General features: G+C 41.5%; 1 protein-coding gene across 1 annotated transcript in view; it reads right to left on the minus strand.

The window, feature by feature from the left end:
* GPR156 (G protein-coupled receptor 156) overlaps positions 1-20762 on the minus strand; it is a 96664-nt gene extending 75902 nt beyond the window's left edge. Inside the window, exon 1 of the mRNA XM_061193143.1 lies at positions 20576-20762. The gene's annotated coding sequence lies outside the window, so the exon portion shown is untranslated. The remainder of the gene's footprint in view (positions 1-20575) is intronic.
* Positions 20763-24319: the final 3557 nt, after the last annotated feature.

Here is a 24319-nt window from a genome sequence, read left to right on the forward strand (position 1 = left end):
AAGATCTTTTTTGATCCACCTCCTAGAGTAATGGAAATAAAAACAAAAATAAACAAATGGGACCTAATGAAACTTAAAAGCTTTTGCAAAGCAAACGAAACTACAAACAAGACGAAAAGACAACCCTTAGAATGGGAGAAAATATTTGCAAACAAATCAATGGACAAAGGATTAATCTCCAAAATATATAAACAGCTCATACAGCTCAATATTAAAAAAACAAACAACCCAATCAAAAAATGGGCAGAAGACCTAAACAGACATTTCTCCAAAGAAGACATACAGATGGCCAAGAGGCACATGAAAAGCTGCTCAACATCACTAATTATTAGAGAAATGCAAATCAAAACTACAATGAGATATCACCTCACACCAGTTAGAATGGGCATCATCAGAAAGTCTACAATCAACAAATGCTGGAGAGGGTGTGGAGAAAAGGGAACCCTCTTACACTGTTGGTGGGAATGTAAATTGATACAGCCATTATGGAGAACAGTATGGAAGGTCCTTAAAAAACTAAAAATAGAATTACCATATGACCCAGCAATCCCACTACTGGGCATATACCCATAGAAAACCATAATTCAAAAAGACACATGCACCCCGATGTTCATTGCAGCACTATTTACAATAGCCAGGTCATGGAAGTAACCTAAATGTCCATTGACAGACTAATGGATAAAGAATATGTGGTACATATATACAATGGAATGTTACTCAGCCATAGAAAGGAACGAAATTGGGTCATTTGTAGAGACGTGGATGGATCTAGAGATTGTCATACAGAGTGAAGTAAGTCAGAAAGAGAAAAACAAACATCGTATATTAATGCATATATGTGGAACCTAGAAAAATAGTACAGATGAACCAGTTTGCAGGGCAGAAACAGAGACACAGATGTAGAGAACAAAGTATGGACACCAAGGGGGGAAAGTGGCAGGGGGGGTGGTGGTGGTGTGATGAATTGGGAGATTGGGATTGCCATGTATACACTAATATGTATAAAATGGATAACTAATAAGAACCTGCTGTATAAAAAATAAATAAAATAAAATTCAAAAATTCAAATAAAAACAAAATTAAATCAAAAAGAAAATAAATGTCTAAAAATTAGAAAGCAAGCTGAAACAAATTATCATCAAGTTGATGACATAACCACATAGAGAATTATTTTAAGTAAAAGTAATTTGATTATACACCCGAAAGACAAAAAATAACCACAAAGAAATCTTAAATGGCATTAAGTGGGTATTGTTCCTATTTTATATAGATGGATATACATACATATACACATACACGCATCTACCTATTAGATAAAGCAAATAAGTAATTATGTTCATGTCAATGGGAACTAAGAATTTCAAAGTAAGAGAAAAAAAATATGCATATAAAGTAAGTTAAAAATCTCTCACTCTTTTATTTAAATGGGAAATATCAGTATGGACTCAAAATTTTTCTTTTTCTAAAATATTCATATTTCCTAGTCTGTTAACTGAAGTTTGGAAGTAAGTACAACATAGCAACAATAAGCACTCCAAGTGCCCAGACTGTAGTCTCTAAAACCATTTTTCACTAAAAGGAATCAGGTTTCTTTAGTGAAATAGTCAATTTAAGTTATGGAGCTGGAAATATATGAGATGAAACTGGGACATTTTGTCATACTAGAGCATGAAAAATGATCAGACTACAGAGAGTACAGAATCATGTCAAAGGGATGCAGGAGTCAACAGGCTTCCACTGGTCAATGACAGGATAATTTGAGCATCAAAAAGAACAATAACTGTAATGCACTGAAACATATATGGCACATAGTAGGCATGCAATAAATGATTATTGAATAAATGAATGAAATTAGCATTGTAGGTATTAGTAAAATACTGTCGAAGGTGTGGACTATAACACTGACTTAGTGGCTCCTCCATGAGGACAGATGGTGGAAATTTCTCTTCCTTTCAAATACCAGGAAAAGTTGTCTTTTTCTGGAACATTTTCATGTCATGAGTAGTACGTTTCTTTCTCTTTTGGCTGCTGGGAAGCTTGGAATCAAATATGTGGTTCACTTATAGGAACTGTGCAGTGTTAGGTATTTCTGGCTCGTTTTATTATCCTATGACTATTTTCCTTTTGTCTGGATTTCCTTATTCCTTCATTTTTTCAACCCAATACATGCTTTATATTAAAAGCAGAAGGGACAACTGAAGTAATACCGATGTTTCTACCCAATGTGAGCAAATAGATACATTGTTTGAAGTATCTCAGCCTCAGGTTATCCACGAAGAGGTAAGTCAGAACCACATGCAAATTAATAAAAAATGTATCTATTCAAACCACCACCAATAGCACTGACTAGATATTTACTAACATTCCTTCTGGCACTAATATTGTCTCAAGTATTACCTCCACATTAACTATGTTAATATAGGCAGCAGATACATGGATAATTATAAACAGCAGGGAGTGTAAAATGCATTTTAATTGTTTTTGAATGCACTGTGTTATGTCCTAGTAGCAGATTTACAAACATGCTGCATATGGGTCACTTATACTAACAGTAAAATTCATGTCTATTGCCTAAGCATACACTGCTCTTTGTGGAGGCAGCAGACAAGTACACACAGGGCGGAGGGGATTAAACCTCCCCTAACGACCACCCACCACAGAGATCCTCAACACAGAAGATGGCTTACAGTTGTAAATTCTTTCTAAGAGAGGATGAGCATGAGATTAGGGTGGAAAAGTACTGCGTGTCTATGAACAAGACAGTTCAGTCAGGGAAAGTAAGTGAAGTCACAGAATACTGGAGATGGAAGCAAGCTCAGATATAATCAAGTCCAGTCTCCATTTTATGGGTCAAAAAACTGCCCCACAGAGGTTGGGAGGTTCAGGGATCACATGGTGAGCGTAGGAAGAGAATCTTGGTGTCCCAAGTTCAGTGCTCTTTCTATACTACTTTAAAGGTCCTTTAAAGGAAGTTATGACTGGCCTTTCACGCACTTGAAACATCTGGGGCAAAGGCCTGGGCTTGGGGAAGGGAAGATGGAGACTGTGTGTGTGTACAGGGGAGTGCCGGATGGGAATGGTGACCAGCAGGAAGGCAAGTTTGATGTGAATACACAGAATGTGTGCAGGGCCTGTGGAGGCAACTGGAGAGAGCAGGGCCATAGGGGTAACAGCTCTAAGGCTGTAGTTAGAAGTTTGTGGAGGAGGTCCAAGAGGAAAAAGGAACACTGTGGAAGGGGAAAGAATATTCTCTTGGGAGAGTATAAGTTTTGGAACTTGTACATTTTCTCCCCAACAATGTAAAGTGTACTGAATTAATCTGCTTCTCAGAACCTCAGATTTGCCTTATAAAAGAGGGAGAAATGATAAAAGTTCTCTTTTAAAGCCTCTGAAGTGCCTCCAGTTAAGTTTTCCACATACTTTCATGGTTTCTGAATAATCATCCCCAGGACCCTGGAGCAGGGCTCGTGCAGGGAATCTTGATTCACTGGAGGGAAGATCAAGGGGAGGAGAGACAGCTGCTCCAAATACATCCCTCTTAGGGGAGTTTAGAAGCAGAAGGGAATCACTGGGTGTCCCTTGGCAGGGGTGGGAAGAGGACAGGGTGGGGTGAAGGAGAGTGGACTTGATTCACCACTTTAATGTGAGTCTTAGAGAAAACGAACCTTTTGGATCCTTGGGCTCTGTATGAATTCTTGGATTATCCCACCATTCTTTCCTAATCCCTGTGTTCTAAAGCCTCTCCTCTCCAGAGCTTCCCAGCGCACAGTCAGTGATTTTTTCTGCAATCTGTAGGACATTTTTGTTCAACATTACAGAAGGCCATGCTCAGCCTTTTAATTTGATATTACTTGTAACTTTTCTTCTACGAAACCTGACTTCTCCCTTTGCTTACAGTGTTTAAATATTTCTGGCTGCTTGGTAGAATTAAAGTCAATCAGACTGTCTATTGAAGTGGGCCCCCCACAGGATCTGAAAAACAGTGCTGTAAGCAGTAGGTTTACTGTAAACAGTAGATCAACTGAATGCAGGGCACATCTCAGAGTCCCTGGGTCAATTCAGCCTCCATCCCAGTACATGGAGTTTGGCTTCATTTCACACATCCTAGGACCATTGGGTATAATGAGTGATACTGCAATGGACAAAGCCCAGGCTGAATTTAACTCTCAGCTCCATCATTTTATATCTATGGTGTCTTAGGTTAGTCACTTAACTTCTCCAATTCTTAGCTGCCTCCTCAGTGAAATGAGGATCATACTATCTACACCTCATAGGTTTTGTTGATGATTAAATCATATGATGTCCAGGATGCATGCACATGGAACTGATATACTAGATCGTCAATAAATATTGGCTTCTTTCATTTCCACAATAGAGAAGGGTCATCTATACAAAAGACTTGGATCATATAGCCAAGGTTATCTATCTTGTTTCTCTAAAGTTTCTAACAGAATCCCAAGTTCTAAATCATTGTTTCTTCTAACATGAAGAGTAATGGTCTTTATATTGTATTTAAAATCAGATTTTGTAAGGATAATGAATTATAGATCACTGATGGTAGAAACCATGATCATTAATTCAATAAATGTTGACTGACCAACTATTATGGGCTGGTCACTAAGACCTAGGGATGCAGCAGGGAACAAGACAACATGGTCTTGCTCTACCACCTAGCACAGGGCCTGGTGATCAGTACATATTTGTTGAAGTGAACCCAGAGATGTTTAGAAAACATTATATAGGATAGGAGTCCTATACTCCTGGGAACAATCCTCAGGACAGTGAGATACTCCTATAACTCAGCAGAAACAGGAGATTTGATTTATAAAGGAGGGCTGGAAAATCCCCCTGACTACTGCGGGAGCATCTCCTACTTTCAGAGACCTGCCCTGATGTGTTTTGTGACCCTCTGTACTCTCAGGTATAAACTGGCACAACCACACGAACTGGGCTGTGAGCCACTACTGCCTTATAGACGGATCCTAGAGACATGTGAATATTCCACACTACTGCCAGGGACTGGAGTTAGGACCTAAAAACAAAAAAACAAAAAAACCCAGCAACATACAAAAACCCTCACCAACTTCCCAGAGTTGCACTTAGGTACTATCATGCAAATTATATATGCATGATTTCCATAAAAACCAGTCACAAATGTCAATTAGTGTTCATTAATATGCAGTAAAATTCTCACTTGAAAATTATTAAGAGCCAAGAATGAATTCCACTTGGCTGCCCTCCTTTAATGAGAACTGCTGTGAAGTGCTCTGTGCTATTTCTCATCAGCGAAACAGTAAGGTGTCACGACAAAGCAAGCTTCAGGCAACAGAAGGACCAGAGAGAATGATCATTTGAAGGTTTCAGAGGCTGGTTTTGGACAGCTCAAGTTTTATGCTGCTATAGCTGAGACCTCAGTCCTGTTGGATACCCAGAACATACGCTGAGTGAATTCATTAATCTACCTTGCCAACGGAGCCATGGTGATACTGAGTACTTCTTTAAAGGATGTTTGTGAGGGTGCCGTACAGCTAGAAAAAGGTAAATAGCACTTCGTTCCTGAGGTTCAGTCTGTTCAGGAAACAATGTTCTACTCCTCAAAAGCAGCAGAGATCCAAGGCCCTTGGAATTAATGGGACTCATTCCTGAAAAGCCTTCTGGTTAGAATTTTTATGAGTGAACTCACATGCTGTGTCTGCAAATTCCAGTTTCATCTGGACATTGGATTTCTCTGAACGGTTGTTCAGTGTTGTTGTGCAACCCAAGACACTGTGACAGTGATTCGGCTCTTTGAGGATAAAGAGATGGAAAATATAAGCTATTGACACTGGACTGTTCATTCTGCAGCCACTTCCTTATCAAAATGTCCTAAACTTGGCCTGAAAGCAGGGGGTACGGAATAGACTTTTCTAAGAATAGTTTAACCCAGTGGTTACCAAACCTTAGTGCACATCAAAATCACCTGGAGAATGCCTTAAAAATTACTGATTTCAGGCCCTTTACTGCCAGAGTTTCTGATTCAGTAGGGCCTGAGAATGTGCATTTCTAGTAAGTTCCCAGGTGATGCTGCACCTGTTGATCTGAGAATCATTCCATGAGAACCTGAGTCTAGCTTAAGGAAACATAATGCTTTCATCAGATTGTGTGGAACCACACAATCCTTGGAATAACTTTTAACTTGTTACTCCAAGCTACTGTGATGAGGCTCATGTACATACATATAGATCAAATCACTTGAATCATTCACTAGAAATTAATTTCAGAGAAGTACTAAGAAATTAGACACCTAGAATATACAATGGAGGAAAGACAGTCTCTTCAATAAGTGGTGCTGGGTAAACTGGACAGCTACATGTAAAAGAACGAAATTAGAACACTCCCTAACACCATACACAAAAATAAACTCAAAATGGATTACAGACCTAAATGTAAGACCAGACACAATAAAACTCTTAGAAGAAAACATGGGAAGAACACTCTTTGACATAAATCACAGCAAGATCTTTTTTGACCCACCCACCTCCTAGAGTAATGGAAATAAAAACAAAAATAAACAAATGGGACCAAACGAAACTTAAAAGCTTTTGCAAAGCAAAGGAAACTATAAACAACACATTAAGACAACCCTCACAATGGGAGAAAATATTTGCAAACGAATCAATGGACAAAGGATTAATCTCCAAAATATATAAACAGCTCATGCAGCTCAATATCAGAAAAACAAACAACCCAATTAAAAAATGGGCAGCAGAGATAAACCCACGCACATATGGTCACCTTATCTTTGATAAAGGAGGCAAGCATATACAGTGGAGAAAAGACAGCCTCTTCAATAAGTGGTGCTGGGAAAATTGGACAGGTACATGTAAAAGTATGAAATTAGAACACTCCCTAACACCATACACAAAAATAAACTCAAAATGGATTAAAGACCTAAGTGTAAGGCCAGACACTATCAAACTCTTAGAGGAAAACATAGGCAGAACACTCTATGACATAAATCACAGCAAGATCCTTTTTGACCCAGCTCCTAGAGAAATGGAAATAAAAACACAAATAAACAAATGGGACCTAATGAAACTGAAAAGCTTTTGCACAGCAAAGGAAACCATAAACAAGACCAAAAGACAACCCTCAGAATGGGAGAAAATATTTGCAAATGAAGCAACTGACAAAGGATTAATCTCCAAGATTTACAAGCAGCTCATGCTGCTCAATAACAAAAAAACAAACAACCCAATCCAAAAATGGGCAGAAGACCTAAATAGACATTTCTCCAAAGAAGATATACAGATTGCCAACAGACACATGAAAGAATGCTCAACATCATTAATCATTAGAGAAATGCAAATCAAAACTACCATGAGGTATCATCTCACACCAGTCAGAATGGCCATCATCAAAAAATCTAGAAACAATAAATGCTGGAGAGGGTGTGGAGAAAAGGGAACACTCTGGCACTGTTGGTGGGAATGTAAATTGATACAGCCACTATGGAGAACAGTATGGAGGTTCCTTAAAAAACTAAAAATAGAACTACCATACGACCCAGCAATCCCACTACTGGGCATATACCCTGAGAAAACCATAATTCAAAAAGAGTCATGTACCAAAATGTTCATTGCAGCTCTATTTACAATAGCCAGGACATGGAAGCAACCTAAGTGTCCATCATCGGATGAATGGATAAAGAAGATGTGGCACATATATACAATGGAATATTACTCAGCCATAAAAAGAAATGAAATGGAGGTATTTGTAATGAGGTGCATGGAGTTAGAGTCTGTCATACAGAGTGAAGTAAGTCAGAAAGAGAAAAACAAATACAGTATGCTAACACATATATATGGAATCTAAGGAAAAAAAAAAAAGAGGCCATGAAGAACCTAGTGGCAAGATGGGAATAAAGACACAGACCTACTAGAGAATGGACTTGAGGATATGGGGAGGGGGAGGGGTGAGATGTGACAGGGTGAGAGAGTGTCATGGACATATATACACTACCAAATGTAAAATAGATAGCTAGTGGGAAGCAGCCACATAGCACAGGGAGATCAGCTCGGTGCTTTGTGACCACCTAGAGGGGTGGGATAGGGAGGGTGGGAGGGAGGGAGACGCAAGAGGGAAAAGATATGGGAACATATGTATATGTATAACTGATTCACTTTGTTATAAAGCAGAAACTAACACACCATTGTAAAGCAATTATACTTCAATAAAGATGTTTAAAAAAAAAAAAAAATGGGCAGAAGACCTAAATAAACATTTCTCCAAAGAAGACATACAGATGGCCAAGAGGTACATGAAAAGCTGCTCAACATCACTAATTATTAGAGAAATGTAAATCAAAACTACAATGAGGTATTACCTCACACCGGTTAGAATGGGCATCATCAGAAAATCTACAAACCACAAATGCTGGAGAGGTTGTGGAGAAAAGGGAACCCTCTTAACACTGTTGGTGGGAATGTAAATTGATACAGCCACTATGGAGAAGAGTATGGAGGGTATTCTGGAAAGAATATTTTGGTATGCCTCCTTTTGTTTTGTTTTGTTTTATTTCACTGAATATCAGAGATCACATGTTAAGAATACAGAAGTTCTGGATCATTTTCTCTTTTCCAAAGGATATGTTTTTTAGCTTCTGTTAGAGTGTTAGAATAAAACTGATTATCTTTTTTTTTTTTTTTTTAGTTGGAAGAAAATGTTTATTTCATAAAAAGGTATGAAGGTAGAAAACCAGTAAGAATAGGGAAAGGAGAACTTAACAAGTGGGGGATTTTGAGGCAACTAGGAAGTGATCTGGACAAAACTTTCATAGGCAAGAGAGCTTCATATACCATAACCACTACACTGAAAGGCATCTAATAACCAGCCAATTTTATTTGTATCAGTAGTACTAAGAATAATTCTCTACACTTCCACCTTTACTAAGGAAAATGTAATCAGTGAAGACCTAGTTGGCTTTAATGTTTTCAGTGTGTCTCGAGTTATCAAAGATTAACTGTGAGAGAGTAGGATGAAGTACAGACCTGCATTTTTGTGTTGAGAAAATATTAACCTTTAATTGTGCAACTTAATTATTGGGTATGCCTTTGCTGTTTGATTTTTGTTTATTCTTCCCTACAACATTAGCATGATGGAAGTATAATTACTTGGTCACCACTTAACATTTCAGTTCTGTTTTTCAACATGTAACCAAGGGTACAATTAATTTAAACACTTTTAACAGTAAACAATTGTGTATATGGTAAAATAAGTTGGCTTTTTTCAAATTTAAAGGGTATAGTATCAACTGAAACTAACTCCACTCAAGAAATAATTGAGTGTCTTCTATTAAGCAGGCACAGTGCTGGTATTACATGAATATTACCTCCTACTAATCATTCTAAGAACTTTAGAAAAGACTTGTGAAACCAGAGCACTACCAGAGGACTAACTGTAACCCTTCACACCCTGTGGTCTATTTTTCTTGCTGTTACAACAAGTAACATGAAGTACGGCCACTTTGTAGAACCAGAGAGATAAAATCACTGTCATATGGCTAGAAAGTAGTAGATGCTATAACAGGAACCCAAGGCCTTGATTCCAAGATCAACTCTTTTATACTGCCATTATGATGCCTTTATACAATTCTTTAGCAGACAGTTTTCTCCACCTGGCAGTCATTTTCTTACTTTAATTTTTTATAAGGAAAACACTGTGAAGAAGCAAAGTAAAAAACTGATTTAATCCTTGGCAGTAGAGTGGCAATTAAATAGTTGTTAAAAAAAAAAGTGTTTTGAGAACATGCCCAGGATTTTTGAGAACATTTCTACTGGACACCTTTGCTCCAAGCTTATCTTCCATTCAGAGAGGAAAGGCACTGTATTTAAAAACAAGAATAGGGTGGTCCAGTGGTTAAGACTCTGTGCTCCCAATTCAGGGGGCCCGGGTTCAATCCCTGGTCTGGGAACTAGATCCTGCATGCTGCAACAAAGGGCAAGGTCATTAAATGAGTGCAGTGCAAGGACACACGGTTTGATAGGGTTAGCCTTCCACAATGTGGGTGGGCCACATCTAATCAGTTGAAGGCTTTCAGAGCAAAAAACAGAGGTTTCCTGGCAGGCTCTGGCTGAGAGGCTGGGCGAGGGGGTCGGGGGTTGTGCGAAAAGGCCACCGGGCAGGCCACCGGGCTGCCACCCTCCCACGCCCGCTCCCACTCCCTCTCCCTCTCCCGCTCTGGCTGGAGCCAAAACTGATTATCTTAATCCAGTCAGTGGCTAATCTGATTGGGGACTGGATTTCAATTGTTTATACGATCAGGTCTATTTCTGGGCTAACTCCTCAGGCATAGTCCTTCAGGAGTCCCAACCAAAAGCTTAGGGTATTTGTACTAGTCAGGGTCCTCCAGAGAAACAGAAGTAATATTTTATCTATAAATTTAAAAGATTTATTACAAGGTTCTGGCCCACACAATTAATTATGAAGGCTGAGAAGTCCCATGATCTGTCATCCACAAGCTGGAGACACAGGAAAGCCAGTGGTATAGTTCAAAGGCCTGAGAGCCAGAGAGCTGATAGTGTAGGTGCCAGTCTGTGTCCGAAAGCCTGAAAACCAGGAGTGCCGAGGGCAAGAGAAGATCAATGTCCCAGCTCAGTAGTCAGGCAGAGAAATTTCAACCTTCCTCTGCCTTTTTGTTCTATGCAGGCCTTCAACAGACTGGGTGATGTCCACCCACACTGAGGAAGGCCAACTGCTTTACTTAGTTCCCTAATTCAAATGCTAATCTCTTCCAGAAACACCCCACAGATACACCCCAAAATAATGTTTAACCAGATATCTGGGCATCCTGTGGCCGACACAAATAGACACATAAAATTAACCGCTGCAGTGTTTTTCAGGCCCTTCCACTTTGGTGGGCCTAACACTCCCATTTTAATCTCCCCAGCACAGTGATACTGTAATAGCTCTGGTTACCTTAGCTTTTTAGCACCTGCTTTCTGTTTGGCTTTCTTACCTCTTGGTCTGTGCTACCTACACATTGGTGAATGACTTATAAGGAAAATGGTTCAAACTTATTGGGCTGATTCCTCTGTGCCTCTTTTCTTTCCATGAGCATGGCCTCTTATGTCCCGGCTCACTTAGTATCCTTGAATTCGCCCTTTTTTCCCTCCCCAGCCCTATCAGGCTGCAGAATGTTCTGTTCAGCTTCTCTGAGTCTTAGCAGCTGCTTTTTGCTTGGATTCTTAGCTTCTCCTCACATGCTACTTAATAAATGGTAAATGTCTCAAGGAAAAATGCAACCTATAATGTAGGGCACTCAATGAATTTCTCTTCTTTCTAAGGTCTTAGCTCTCAAGCACTGGCTGCCTTGGTAGGTCTTTTACACCTTCAAATAGATTTTTGAAATCCAGCTTTTCTATATGTCCCCTCTGGGAGCAATGGTCTACTACCAGGTAGACCATTACGGCCAGAAGCAGACGCTTAATGTCTTGTAATATGTTTAACCTTAAATTTTTTTTACTGTTAAGACTAAACTGTTTAAAGATAATCTTTACAGATGCAAATCACAGTGCAAACAGTATAAGACATAACTATCCTTACTATTAACTATGAGACCAATTAAGATACATTATAGAATCCCTAAGTTATAAGAGACAAACCTATTATAGGGATTGGTTTAACTATCATTATTTCTCCATCAGTGCATACTTGAAAATAAAAGTTGATGTAAAAGTATTAACACAAAGGATGATGCTTATGTTTCAGGTTTATATACATCCAAACTAAAGTTAAAATTTCTCCCTAGAAATTAATCACAATAACTTCTATTTTGGTTTTCATTTCTTTCTTTAGTTTTCAATCTAGGACATAAAAATCCATTTCAAAGCTACTGAGCAAAAATTGCAGCATGTGTTATAGAAGCCAACAGCAAAATGTCTGCCATAGGACTTCATGATTTTGTTCCCTCCACTTAGCTTATGTTTGCATTCTGAACACAGAATCACAACTGGGTTTGTAATATAGATTAGAGATCACAGATTTCCATAGCGTGTCCATGAACTCACAGGCCCACACAGCAGCCTTCAGCTGAGGATTTAAAAATCTCATATATTTCTTGCTACTTTGTCAGTTCACCATTTATATTTCACTTGTTCATACTCACCAGCTTCCCTTAATGCTTCTCTGATATTTTCTCCAGCCCTAGTGTGGTGAGGAATCCCACTCCTCTCCAGTCTTATGGGCTAGACTGAATTTTTACATGCAAACAAGAGCAAAACTAAAAATGAAAGCCAAGTAGTTCTGGGAAACTCACTAGTAATACCAGGTTGAGTAAAATCATTTGTTTAAAAATGTTCGCATCTGTTGCTTGGCACTGATCCTTAAGCTCCAAGACCCCTACCTTCTCAACTAATTATCCTCATGTCAAGTAATCAATTGTAGTTGATTGACTATATACTCATAAAAACCCCCAAATCCCAAATCCCTCAAAATAGAGGGAGAAGACCGGGATGGAATCAAAGAACTTTTCTCAATCCAACTATTAAGGAAAGGACATAACAAAAACATTAGCAGATACGGCGTTGTGAGAAAGCATTGTAACAGCCTATTCTCTCTGAAAGCGGCCCCCTCCCCACTGATCATGCTGCCCCTGCCACAGATGAAGACCATGTATAATTCCTCATCATGGAATAAATGAGCAAGGGGAATTGTAAACAGTCTGGCCAACCAGAAGCAATAGAGACACAATGCAACCAAGACACTGCAGACCCTGCTCCCCACTGAGCTGATATAATCCACACTTGGCAAGGATGAGTTCTCACTGCAGGGCTCTCCTGCCTAAATACACAGGCTCCCCTGGAGAAAGGCGGTGGGAGAGGGGAGAGCAAGACAAAAGGAGGGAGGGAAACAACTGCTGTAGGGGAAACCCACAGTGAGCAGTAAAATTGTGTGTGTTCCCTTTGACCCAGAAATGCCAATTTGGGGGATTTTCCTATGGAAATAAAAACCAAAGTGTAAGGATAAATGTAGACCGTTTACTGTGGCATAATTTGTTGTGTAAAAAAACAAAACAAAAAAACACTGGAGGAAAATGCAGAATATCTATCAGTACAAAAATAATGGGAAAAATTACGGAACTTTTCTGCAAAGGAATATTATAAATAAATAAATAAATAAAGGAATATAATAAATAAAATGAAACAGAATAACTTGTATTATATGATCCCATTTACATATGAAATAGAAAATAGCTCTACCTATGTTTGTTTGAAAGTAGAAAAGGGGTGAAGAAGTGGTTTTGTCAGGAAGGTGGAAAGGAAAGTAGGTGGAGATTAGTAACATTTTCTTTCTATACTGCTATTTACTAGACTTGTTATAATGAGTGTGTATTACTTTTATAATTTAAAAAAGTAATAAATTAAAAATATAAAAAGGATTTATTGAGACTGTATTATTACAAGTAATGCCAGACCCCAGAGTTCAGTGGGGTGTATAGTTCTCTGGTATTTGCTTTAAATTGACCCTGGTGGGTAAAGATAGACAGCAATTTCTGCTCCCGGAGAGAGGCCTCACCACGTGTCCCTCAGTAGAAGCCAATTAAAGCACAGACTCGACAGTGCCTCTGGAAAAGGCCAGTGGTTGTGAAATGAAAACTACATCTACCTCTCCAAAGGCTCAGCCGCAGAGCTTCCCAAGGGGTTGCCTGAGCCAGTGAGCAGCAGGCAGAGGCGTGGGTGAGAATAGAACAGGCTTTTGTCTGGGAAAATCCCACTACTCCAACTACACACAGCTTTTGTTGGTCCCTGTTCCATATTCCAGAGATGAGATGCACAAGGCTGGCCCGGCTGCTGCAGGAATAGATATTAAACTCTGTGGGAAAGATGCTGCCACCCAGGTTTGAAGTGTTCTGTGTTAGCACCTTGGTGGACATCTGTAAGCCAGTTGTGGGACTTCGAATTGTCACCCACAGGATTGCATTAAGGCCTTGGAGGTGTGACACTTGGCTTAGTATTTGCAATTTGGTTTCATGCTAATAGAAGCTTCCAGATCCTTGGGGCTGGGGGCAGGAGATATATGATATTCAGTAATGAACAAAAAAATATGCAGAAGCTAGCAGCCTGAAAAGAATTAACTTTTTTGTTCATTCATCTTCCAACAATTTTTTTTCTATTCTTGTACAATTCTACTGTCCTCCATCTATGCCTCTTCTTCTTTCTCCCTACTTAGCCCCTTAAAAGATTTTTTTACTTAATGTTTTGTTGATTATCATAGAAATCCATACTTATAATAGCAATCACGGAAAATAGGGATAAGTTTAAAAAAAAGAGAAGTAATCATTTATAATCCCACTGCTGGTAATATTTTAGAATAGTTTCTTCTTATCTTTATACTTACTTTATAAAGTCAGTCTGCATTTGTGTATCTTTGCAAGTACAGCTGAACTGTCTCACATACATAACTAATATTATGAATGAATATGAGAGAATGTGATGGAAGTGCGAAGGGGGTTTGGACAGTGTATTACTGCTGGGATCTGCAGGGTTGTGGTGTGGCTATGTGTTCTGGTGTGTCAAGCCTGTATTAATATTCCTCAAACTGACTGACAGCAGCCTCATGTCTCCGCCCTTCTTTTCTCCTCACAGCTGCCTTGGAAGTCAGCAATATTTGCACATAAAGATTCCCATGGGTGGTTATCTGATGTTCTTTCATCCAGTCTTTCATTTGCAGATAACTGGGTACCTAGGACCCCAGCAGGTCACTACTCTCTTCCCTTTCCTGTCTCCTGCCATCATCTTTCCTGCTTCCTCTTCACTCCAATCTCCTGGGTTTATCTAAACAGCATCCAAAAGCAGGCAACCATCACCAGCCAGGGCACAACACAGAATCACTGAAATGTCCATTTGGAAGAGGCACTCAATTAAGGATGCACCCTGTTCACCTGTTCAGAGGAAATACTACAGCTAATGTGGCCCTTGGAAGATTCCACTTCATGCAAAAAAATCAGGAATTTCTTAAATTAGAACCAAGAAGGACGTTGTTGGTCCGGAGTCTTGCCATTTCCCTAGTTAAGACTTTCGCTTCTGCCTCCTCTCCCAAGGTCTCCCCAGTTACCCCTGGAAAATCGGGATGGTAAGCTGACCGTGCTGAATGATAGTCTGACATTGCAGCATAGGCAGACGGCAATGGGAAGGCCCAGAGAATTCTTTCTTGGGTGTTCCCAATGTCACTCTAGAACAGGTACCCACAGCAGCAAGAGAGCAGTTCCAAACAGCAAGGCCCTGGGCAGAATCATGAAGTTTCTCTAAGAGGTCCTCCCATGCCTTTTTCTGTCCTCACACCAAGAAATCGCTTCTCCCCATCAGAACTCCAGAGCTCTCCGGCTAATCTACACATATGCAAAGTTCCTCACCACAGCACTGAAGACTGACTATCCCCAGACCATCACGTCTACAATTATCTCTTCCTTATCACAAACAGCATAAAGTGGAGATGACCGAGAGGTTTCACACCCCTCCTGACCTCCCTATTTTTATTATGGATTAAAAATAAACATCCTGAGGCACTTTTGAATGGGAATCTGTGATCTGACGGGAGAACACATGTGGAAGGTGGCCGAGCAGTCCTGTCTATGGCTTGTCAATCTGCATGGCCTCACCCCTCTATTGCCAGTTGCCTCTCTAGTCACAGCCCAGGAACCGGGTTGAAGCAGGCCTGAATCTTGCAGAGATGGTCTGCCGGCCTCATCGCTTGGTCCTCTGTTGCTTGGCAACCCAGCCTGAAGTATACTCACCCAGATTTAGGTTCAGGTGATAAAGGGGTACTTAGACCCTCTCAATTCCCTCCCACTGAGGCAAAGTGGCCACGAAAGAGATCAGAGGATGCAGCATACAGCCTATGAATTCAGTTTGACTTGGAGCATTCTGAGTATTTGTGTGATGGGTGAGATCTGTTTCTGGTTAATCCCAGAAGTATATTGAATGAATCTGACCTCCTCTTGTTTACATCCTTTAGAGTAGATTGTACAAAGGCTCTAGACTGGATTGGACACAGAAGAATATTCTGGAAGTGCCTTGGACATAAACAGACCTCAAGGTCTTGCTTGGGCTGGAGGCACTGCCCAAGAATTGCTCAAAATCTGACCCAATCAAAAGTTACATGGCTCCCTACAACAAACAGACTAAAGTCCAGGCTCCTGTGTCCTTTACAATTGGCCTTTAGCTCTCCTACTTTACCTCTTACCGCAAACCTGCCCTGACCCTCCCTGACCCCCCTCTTCACCTCACTCAAAGCCACACCAGCACTTTGGCCCTGACTCAAATGTCTGCTTAAGTTACTCTGTCTGTCTGGAAATGCCCTTCCACACCACAGCTGCCAGTCAGAGAGCCATACCTCCTTCAAAACTTGACTCAAAAGGCACTTCTTCCTTGGATGAAAATAACAATTCCTCCTGAAATAGCTAGTTCTCTCCCCCGGCCCCCCCACCCCTGGAAACGCTGGCTAGCCTCCACTCCTTCTCCCATATTTTCATAGCAGGTGTGATAATTATAGCACTCAGCACAGCTGTCTTATACAGGCCTTGTCTACATTGCTGTCAAAGGAACTGTGTCCTTTAAAGGCTGATTTCTTTATTCTTCTATTTGGAACGAATGCATTCCATCTTAATTAATCCCTCCTCACGCTGACAAGCTCTTTTCCACCATCCCCTCTGGACTCACACCCTCAGGGGCACTCCATTAACAGGCCCTGCTTTTCCCAAGTCATTGTTGTCAGTCTTTCTCCCGATCCAGATACTATTAATGCTCATTCTTCTGAAGGCTCATGCTCCCCCATCCCTAGAAAGCAAGGTGGGTTCAGTATTACCAATGTTCTCTGGCCGTATCATCTATCTCTGTCCGAGTAGCTCATGATTATGACAAGTGTCTCCAAAAAAACCCCCTGAGAAGTCTAGATGGAAACCAATGCCCCATGGAAACACATAAATATTTTATCAGGCTCTGAACAAGACTCTTACTCATAAATATTTAAACCCCTCGAGAACAGAATGCTCGATGGCTAATTAGAGTCAACTTGTACTGGGATGGGGAGCTGAGAGGAGGAGGTGAATACAACAGCAATGGCGGCAGGCATTCTACAGTCTCTTTTAAGGATCTGGAAACGCTGAAAGTGCACCCGAGGGCTCCCCAGTTTGCCTGTGCACTCCTTTTCCAAGTGCTTTCCCTCTGCAATGGAAGTCAGCGCCCAGTGGGGCTGTCTAGGAAGGGCACGGTTGGGCTGCAGGCAGGCTGCCACATCGGTCATAGCCACCATAACCTTGCCATACTTCTCTCAGCACTGGTGGCACAAAGGTTTTCAAAGAAGTACACAGAAGCCAAAATGAGGCAGACTCTATAAGAATGTTCATGGCAGCTTTATTCAAAATAGCTCCAAACTGGAAACAACCCAAGTGTCCATCAATAAGAGAATGGATAAATAGAAGGTAGATATTCATATTGTGGAATACTATCTTGAAATAAAAAGAAATAAACAACTTTTATACTCAACCACATGGCTGAATCTCACGGACATTGTGCCAAGCAAAAAGAAGCCAGACACAAAAGTACATACTGTGTGAATGCATTTATATGTTCAGGAACCAGCAAGACTAATCTATGGTAACAGAAATCATAACAAAAGTTGCTTCTGGGGGGTGGGAGTAACTAGAAAGGGGCAAGGGGGTAATTTCTAGGATTGAAATTTTTTATATCTTGTTTGGGATAAGGGTTTGTCAAAACTAGCCCAGCTTCTAACACAGGATTCAGCTTCAAAGCACTGTGGAGATAAAAGTGGCCAGTGATCTCTAGGATCACCATTTACCTATAAAATATTGATTAACCTGTATTACTTACAAGGACTTCTAGTATTTTACCAAGGGTTCTGTAACCCTATGGGAGGCAATGTCTTGCCTGTGTCATTTAACTATCTAATTAATTCAACAATTATTTATTAATTGCCTACAATATGCCAAACAGGAACATAGCCATGAATAAAAAAAAAAATTTCTTGTCCTTACTGAAGCTTACATTTGAGTGGGGGATGTATGGATGATTAATAAAGAAACAGATATACTATTTAATGCTGGGTAATGGTAAGTACAGTGAAGAAAGCTAAAGCAGGGTCAGAGGACAGGGAGTGACAAAGTGCGGTTTTGGATCAGGTGGTCAAGGAAGACCTGATGGAGGAGGTCACATTTGAAAAGAGCCCTGAATGAACTGAGGAAAGAAGCACTGCAAGTATTTGAGGGAAGAGTGTTCAGGTAAAGAAAAGCAAGGAAGACAATAAAGTGAGGGGAGAGTGACAGAATATAAGGGCAAAGAGGCCAGATCACATAGGGCTTTGCTAAATCCCGGTAGAGAGTTGGATTTTATTCCAAGTGTGAGGGATTTTATTCCATTGGAGGGTATTAAGCAGGGGAGTGAGATCATCCAACTGATGTTTTAAGAATGGGAAAAAGGAAGCAATGAAGAGATGTGCCTAGGATTCTTAGGGAAGAGTCAGAAGAATAAGATCCTCCCCCCACCCCGAAATGTCAATATCTTTCACTCATCTATTTCTTAACCACCTTCTGATTCGAGTTCTGTACGTCTGAAATTTTTCACAATAAAATGCTGGAGAAAAAAAAAGAGAGATAGGAACTTGGATCCTTTATCAGGCAAAACTCATCAGTAACTAAAGGTAAATGTTATGGTTCTCAATGTCCTTCTGCAAAATAAAGGCTCTGATTTTTAACTAAATGTGGAACATTCTTTTCAACGTTCAAATCCACCTTCTGGGCCCAAGTCAGTCCACGTTCCATTGTCTCTGTGGAAAGGCAGAGCCTCAGTGCTTCTTTCTTCTCTCTCCCCCTGCCCTCACTTACTCTCTGAAAACCTACAAGGGAGTTGAAAGAAATACAAATTTGGGAAAAGGAGGGACTTTTCAGAGAAGTTCTATACTCCCCCAACTCCATCTGGAAATGCCCTTATGGTCAAACAACAAAAAAGGAAATAGTAAAACCCTCAGCAGGAAACAAACTGTTAAGCACCTACTGTCCTCCCCAGAGAATCTCTTTCCCTCCATCATTACCCTCCCACTCTTTTGAGAGCCTTCTAGGCTGGAAGTCTAGGCTGGAAGTTGCTTCACCCCACCCACCCCGAGTCTCCCCTAGGCCACAACTCTGCTTTCACTAGACTTGGAAGTTCTCTATCCCCAGGCCACCATAACTCTGCCTCTGCCAAGCTCAATGCTAGCCTTTACTGGGGAACAGGGAAAAGCTAAAAGCTGGAGGCCGAAGAGAAAGGGAAATACAAGGAGCACTCCAGAGACAGTGGTGGCCCTGAAGTGGAATTAGGTTGGCAAAGTGGGGACCAGAGAGCCACCAGTCCCCTCCCAAGAGATCCCTAACTCAAGCAAAGCCTGCCAAGGCATTTTCTTCTCCAGACTCAAACTGCCTTACACTATGTACAACCACTTCCTCAGCCATTTATCTCCATTTATTTAGCCATTTACGCATTTGCTCCAACTGCAGCAGGGGAAGAAGCTACTGTTTTGCAAGCCTGGCTGCTACCCAGCCTGCAGGGAGGCCTTCTATGCTGCATTTAGCCATTGGTGGAGAAAAATTAGTTTTCCTTTGCAGGCTTTGCTGCCTCATACAATTATATCAACAAATTTTTCAGCTTTTAATCCCCACCTGAAAATCTTTCACTTAGGGGTGCAATAATTTAATGTTGCCCTCCATATCTTGGTTAAAGGACTACACCAGCAAAGACATTTCCTTATAGGCTAGGACATAATTTGCCTATTATTCATGCACGCATGTACCTAAGAAACCAACAAAGGGAGGAGTAAGAGAGCAAGCAATGACGTCTCTCCCCCACAGATTCCTATTCGAAAATGTTAACAACAAAACTCAATTTTAAAGAAAAACCTCACGGTTCATATTCCGCAGCGTAGCACGTATAACTAGACATACACCACTCAAGTTCTAACAAGTGGCCTCTAGTTTCGCAGAGAGCTACAAGGATGCTGCAGCTCCCAGGCGACTCTCCTCTGCCCAGAACAAGGCAGTTCGACAGACCGCAGTGCAATAAAACTTTCTCTGTTCAGGACCTCACAGTGCCCAGGAGGGAGTCCACCCTATCCGCCACCCGGCACCCTGGGGTGCACGTGCCGCGCCGCCCCCTCCGCCACCAGGCAGGTTTGGGGACAAGCTCGGTGAGGAGGCTCTGGGAGGTCTACACGCTGTTCCCGGATCTCTCCTTTTCAGCAGACCGTCGCTCGTTTAACAAAACGGAACAGCCGCAGCCCCTCTTCCCGACAAATACCAGCAACCCTCCTCTTCTTAGGAAGCTGCCACGGGCATCCCTGGTCAGTGACCCCGGCTCGCCTCCAATTTCTAAGATAGTTTCTTTACCATTTCCAAAGAAGCTGCCCAGATTCTGGAGAGGAGAGAACGCCCTTCCCCCCTTTCCACTTTTTACTTTAGAATTTAAGTGTTTGATGTTTTGTGGATATATCGTGTCCACAGAGAGGTCCTGCAAACTCCCGAATTTGGGATCCTCCAGGGCGCGCTGCTCACCTCACCAGGTCCCGGACCGCCGAGGAGCGCCAATCCCGCGGCCGGCTGCAGGACGCCCGCGGTGCCCGGGTCTCTCGCGGGTTCGCGGGGCCGGAAGGGACGGGGAGGGGCGGGGGCAGCACCGCAGGGCGCCGCGCCCATCTCCGAGCCAGGAGCCGGGAGGCGGGCGCGGAGGCGGCGGGACGGCGGCGGGACGGCGGCGCGACGGCGGCGCGACGGCGGCGCGACGGCGGCGCGACGGCGGCGGGAGGCTCTGAGATCTCCACAGGGCGCGATGTGCCTTCGGGGCAGCCCCTGGCCGGCTGGGGCGGGGCCGGGCCTCCTGCCCCTCCCCTGGCACCGCCCCGCGCGCCGCGCCGGACCCGGCGCTCTGCCCGGGAGGGCGGGTCGGCCCCGTATGGCCCCGTACGGCCCCGTACGACTCGGGGCCACGCGGACCCGTGCGCTGCGACCCGCTCCGCGTGAGTTGGGCTTCCCCCGGGGACTCCACGGCGGACCGGGGAGGAGGACGCTCAGGCTCTGTTTCCCAGGAGCAGGAATTATGTCCGAGATTTTATCCAGGACTCTTCCCAGATCTCTCATTCGATACAGCCAGGCCCTTTCATTTGGAACATGCGGACAGTGAGCGGAACCAATTTGATCCTCCTCCTTGGGGCTGCTTTAGTTAAGGCACGTGGGTTTATCTTCTCCTTAGGACAGCTGACTTAAGAGACCAGAACCAGGGCTTCACTTCTGTGGTTCAGATTGAGGATTTGTCCTTCCCATCTCTGTGGGGCTTTTATTTTTCCTCAGAATTTCTCCTTGCTTTTAGCCCATTATTCTCACCATATTCTGCAAGATATTGGAATTTTTCTCCCAACGTGGCTCCCACCTTCAATCCCAGTGTTCTTTTTCTCAAATTGAAGTATCCCCAAGCCCTCAGTTGGCCAGACGCAGAAGGTTTTCCATCTTCCACCAAGGCCTGCCCTATTTACCTCAGAAAAGTTTCTGGAACCTTTCCCCTCCTCTGCATTCCCATATTGCTGCTCTTGTTAGACTTTGATTACCTTGGCCCGAATCATTTTAAGTTTCCTTGCCTCCTGCCTCTCCCCACTCCCAAAACAGAACTAAGAATGTTGCTCTCCTGACAAAATAAGCAAAACATACCTCCCCTCCTCTGCCACAACCTGCAGTAAACCCCCTCTGCAATTGGAATACAGTCCAAACTACTTTCACAATTGGAAACCAGCTTACCTTTCCAACCTTCGGTCCACTCAACACCTGTGTTCCAGTTATACTGAGTTGCACCAATTGCCATTCTTTGAATATATCCTGGTTGTTTAATGCCCCTGTGTGTTTTGGTCACTCTGTTCCCTTATCTTTACCTGTTACCTTTCTCTGTATCCCCTTCTTTACCTGTTGAATTGCTCCCAAGCCTTCAAGATCCAACTGCCTTCTCCTTTAACGAAGTTCTTCCAGATCTTCCCAGTCAGATCTGGGAGATCAAATAATGTCCCTTTCCCAGCACTCTGTGCTTCTGTTACAGCACTCACTAAGTTGGTCTGTATGTTACAGCTGGCCGTGTCTTCTTGTCTCCCCACTGTCAGAGCTTGCAAGGCAGAAGGTGTTTCTGACTCAACTTCATCCCCCATGGCGACTGGCCACACACGTTTTAAAATAAATAACCATTCTTTGGTTGTATATAAACTGTGCTTATTGTAAAAATTCAAATACTTAAATGTATAAGGAAGGAAATTAACCCCCAACACACTGAAGTAACCACTGTTAATGTTTTGATGATCCTATTTTCATGAATATCTTTATGCACATGTCCCTCCACCATATATGCACAAATGGAATGATTTCATGTATGCTATGTTTAGGACACCCTCTGTTTTAGTTTTCTCCTTTCTTACCTGACTCTCCCCTCACTACTCTCCCTCATTCTCAACTATTTAAAATGTTAAGCACGCTGGGCTTCCCTGGTGGCGCAGTGGTTGAGAATCTGCCTGCTAATTCAGGGGACACGGGTTCGAGGCCTGGTCTGGGAAGATCCCACATGCCACGGAACAACTAGGCCCGTGAGCCACAACTACTGAGCCTGCACGTCTGGAGCCTGTGCTCCGCAACAAGAGAGGCCACGATAGTGAGAGGCCCACGCACCGCGATGATGAGTGGCCCCCCACTTGCCGCAAGTAGAGAAAGCCCTCACAGAAACGAAGACCCAACACAACCAAAAATAAATAAATAAATTAATTAATTAAAAAAAAAAGTTAAGCATGCTAATATAACCATATATATTGATATCTATCTATATATATATTTTACAAAGTGAGTAATTATAGTGTAAACATTTCTCTGCTTCTTGCTTTTCTCATTAAACAATGTTGTAAAAATCCTTCCAGTTCAACTGGTATAGCTCTGATTCGTTCTTTTATTTTAGAGGCTGCATAATGTTCCACAGTATGGATGTACCAAAATTTGTTCAAGTTTCCCTATTCATGACATTCAAATTCTTTTAAAAAAAATTGTCACTGCCACCAACATTTCAGTAAACATCCTTATGTGTATATCCAAATGCCCTGGTACTTTAATTTCTGAGGGACTGATTCCCAGGTATGAGATTGGTCTATTTAAAATGTTAATAGATTGCCTTCTTAAAGACTGTAACAATGTACTTTGCATAATTTAGCCATTCTGTTAAGTGAATAGTGATAATTTGTTGTTCCTTTAATTTTTATTTCACTGACTACTAGTGAAGCTGTTCATGTTTTCTCTTTCTTTCCGCTTTTGGATTTTCTGTTCTGTAAATTGCTTAATCATATACTTAGTTCACTTTTCTTTTTGAGTTACTGGTCTTTTTCTTTTCAAAGTGTAAGAATTTCTTGTATATTATAGATAGTAATCCTATATATGTTGTATGTTAATATGTTGTATGTTTTGCAAGTATTGTACTTTCCCCAATCTCTCATTTATCTTTTAACTTTGTTTGGAATTTAAAAACCAACTACAACTAATTCCAGTTGGTGTCAAGTTAATATCACATGCCTTATAATGAGTCAACATAGCACTTAGGAAACTAAAATAGATTTTGCAGTTTCAAACTTCCTTGGGAAACCAATCTTCTATTTCAGTATTTTAAAAAATCGCATGTTCATCTCAATGAACCAGAAAAAGCATTGACAAAATCCAATACCTTTTCATGGTAAACAAACAAACAAACAAACAAAACCTGAGAAACTCGGAAAAGAAAGGAACTTAATTAAACTGATAAAGGTCATCTATGAAAAATTCACAGCTAACCTAGTGAAAGACTGATTGCTTTCCCCCTAAGATCAGAAAAAAGTCAAGGATGTTCACTCTCACTGCTTCTATTCAATATTGTACTGGAGGTTCTAGCCAAGTCAGCTAGACAAGAGAAAGAAATATAAGGCATCCAGACTGGAAGGTAAGAAGTAAAACTGTCTCTATTAGCAGATGACATGATCTAGTATAAAAAATCCTAAGGAATCATAATAACTATTAGAACTAATAATTAAAAAAAACTATTAGAATTAACTAAGCTCAGCAAGGTGGCAGGATACCAGATCAACATAAAAAATCAACACAGCGATGAATAATGCAAAAGTGAAATTAAGAAAACAACTGCACTTGTAATTGCACCAAAAAGAATAAAATACTTAGAAATAAATTTAACAAAAGAAGTACAAGACTTGTAACTGAAAACTATAAGACGTTGAAAGAAGTTAAAGACAAATAAATGGC

This window comes from Eubalaena glacialis, chromosome 6, assembly GCF_028564815.1.
Source record: "Eubalaena glacialis isolate mEubGla1 chromosome 6, mEubGla1.1.hap2.+ XY, whole genome shotgun sequence".
Taxonomy (NCBI): domain Eukaryota; kingdom Metazoa; phylum Chordata; class Mammalia; order Artiodactyla; family Balaenidae; genus Eubalaena; species Eubalaena glacialis.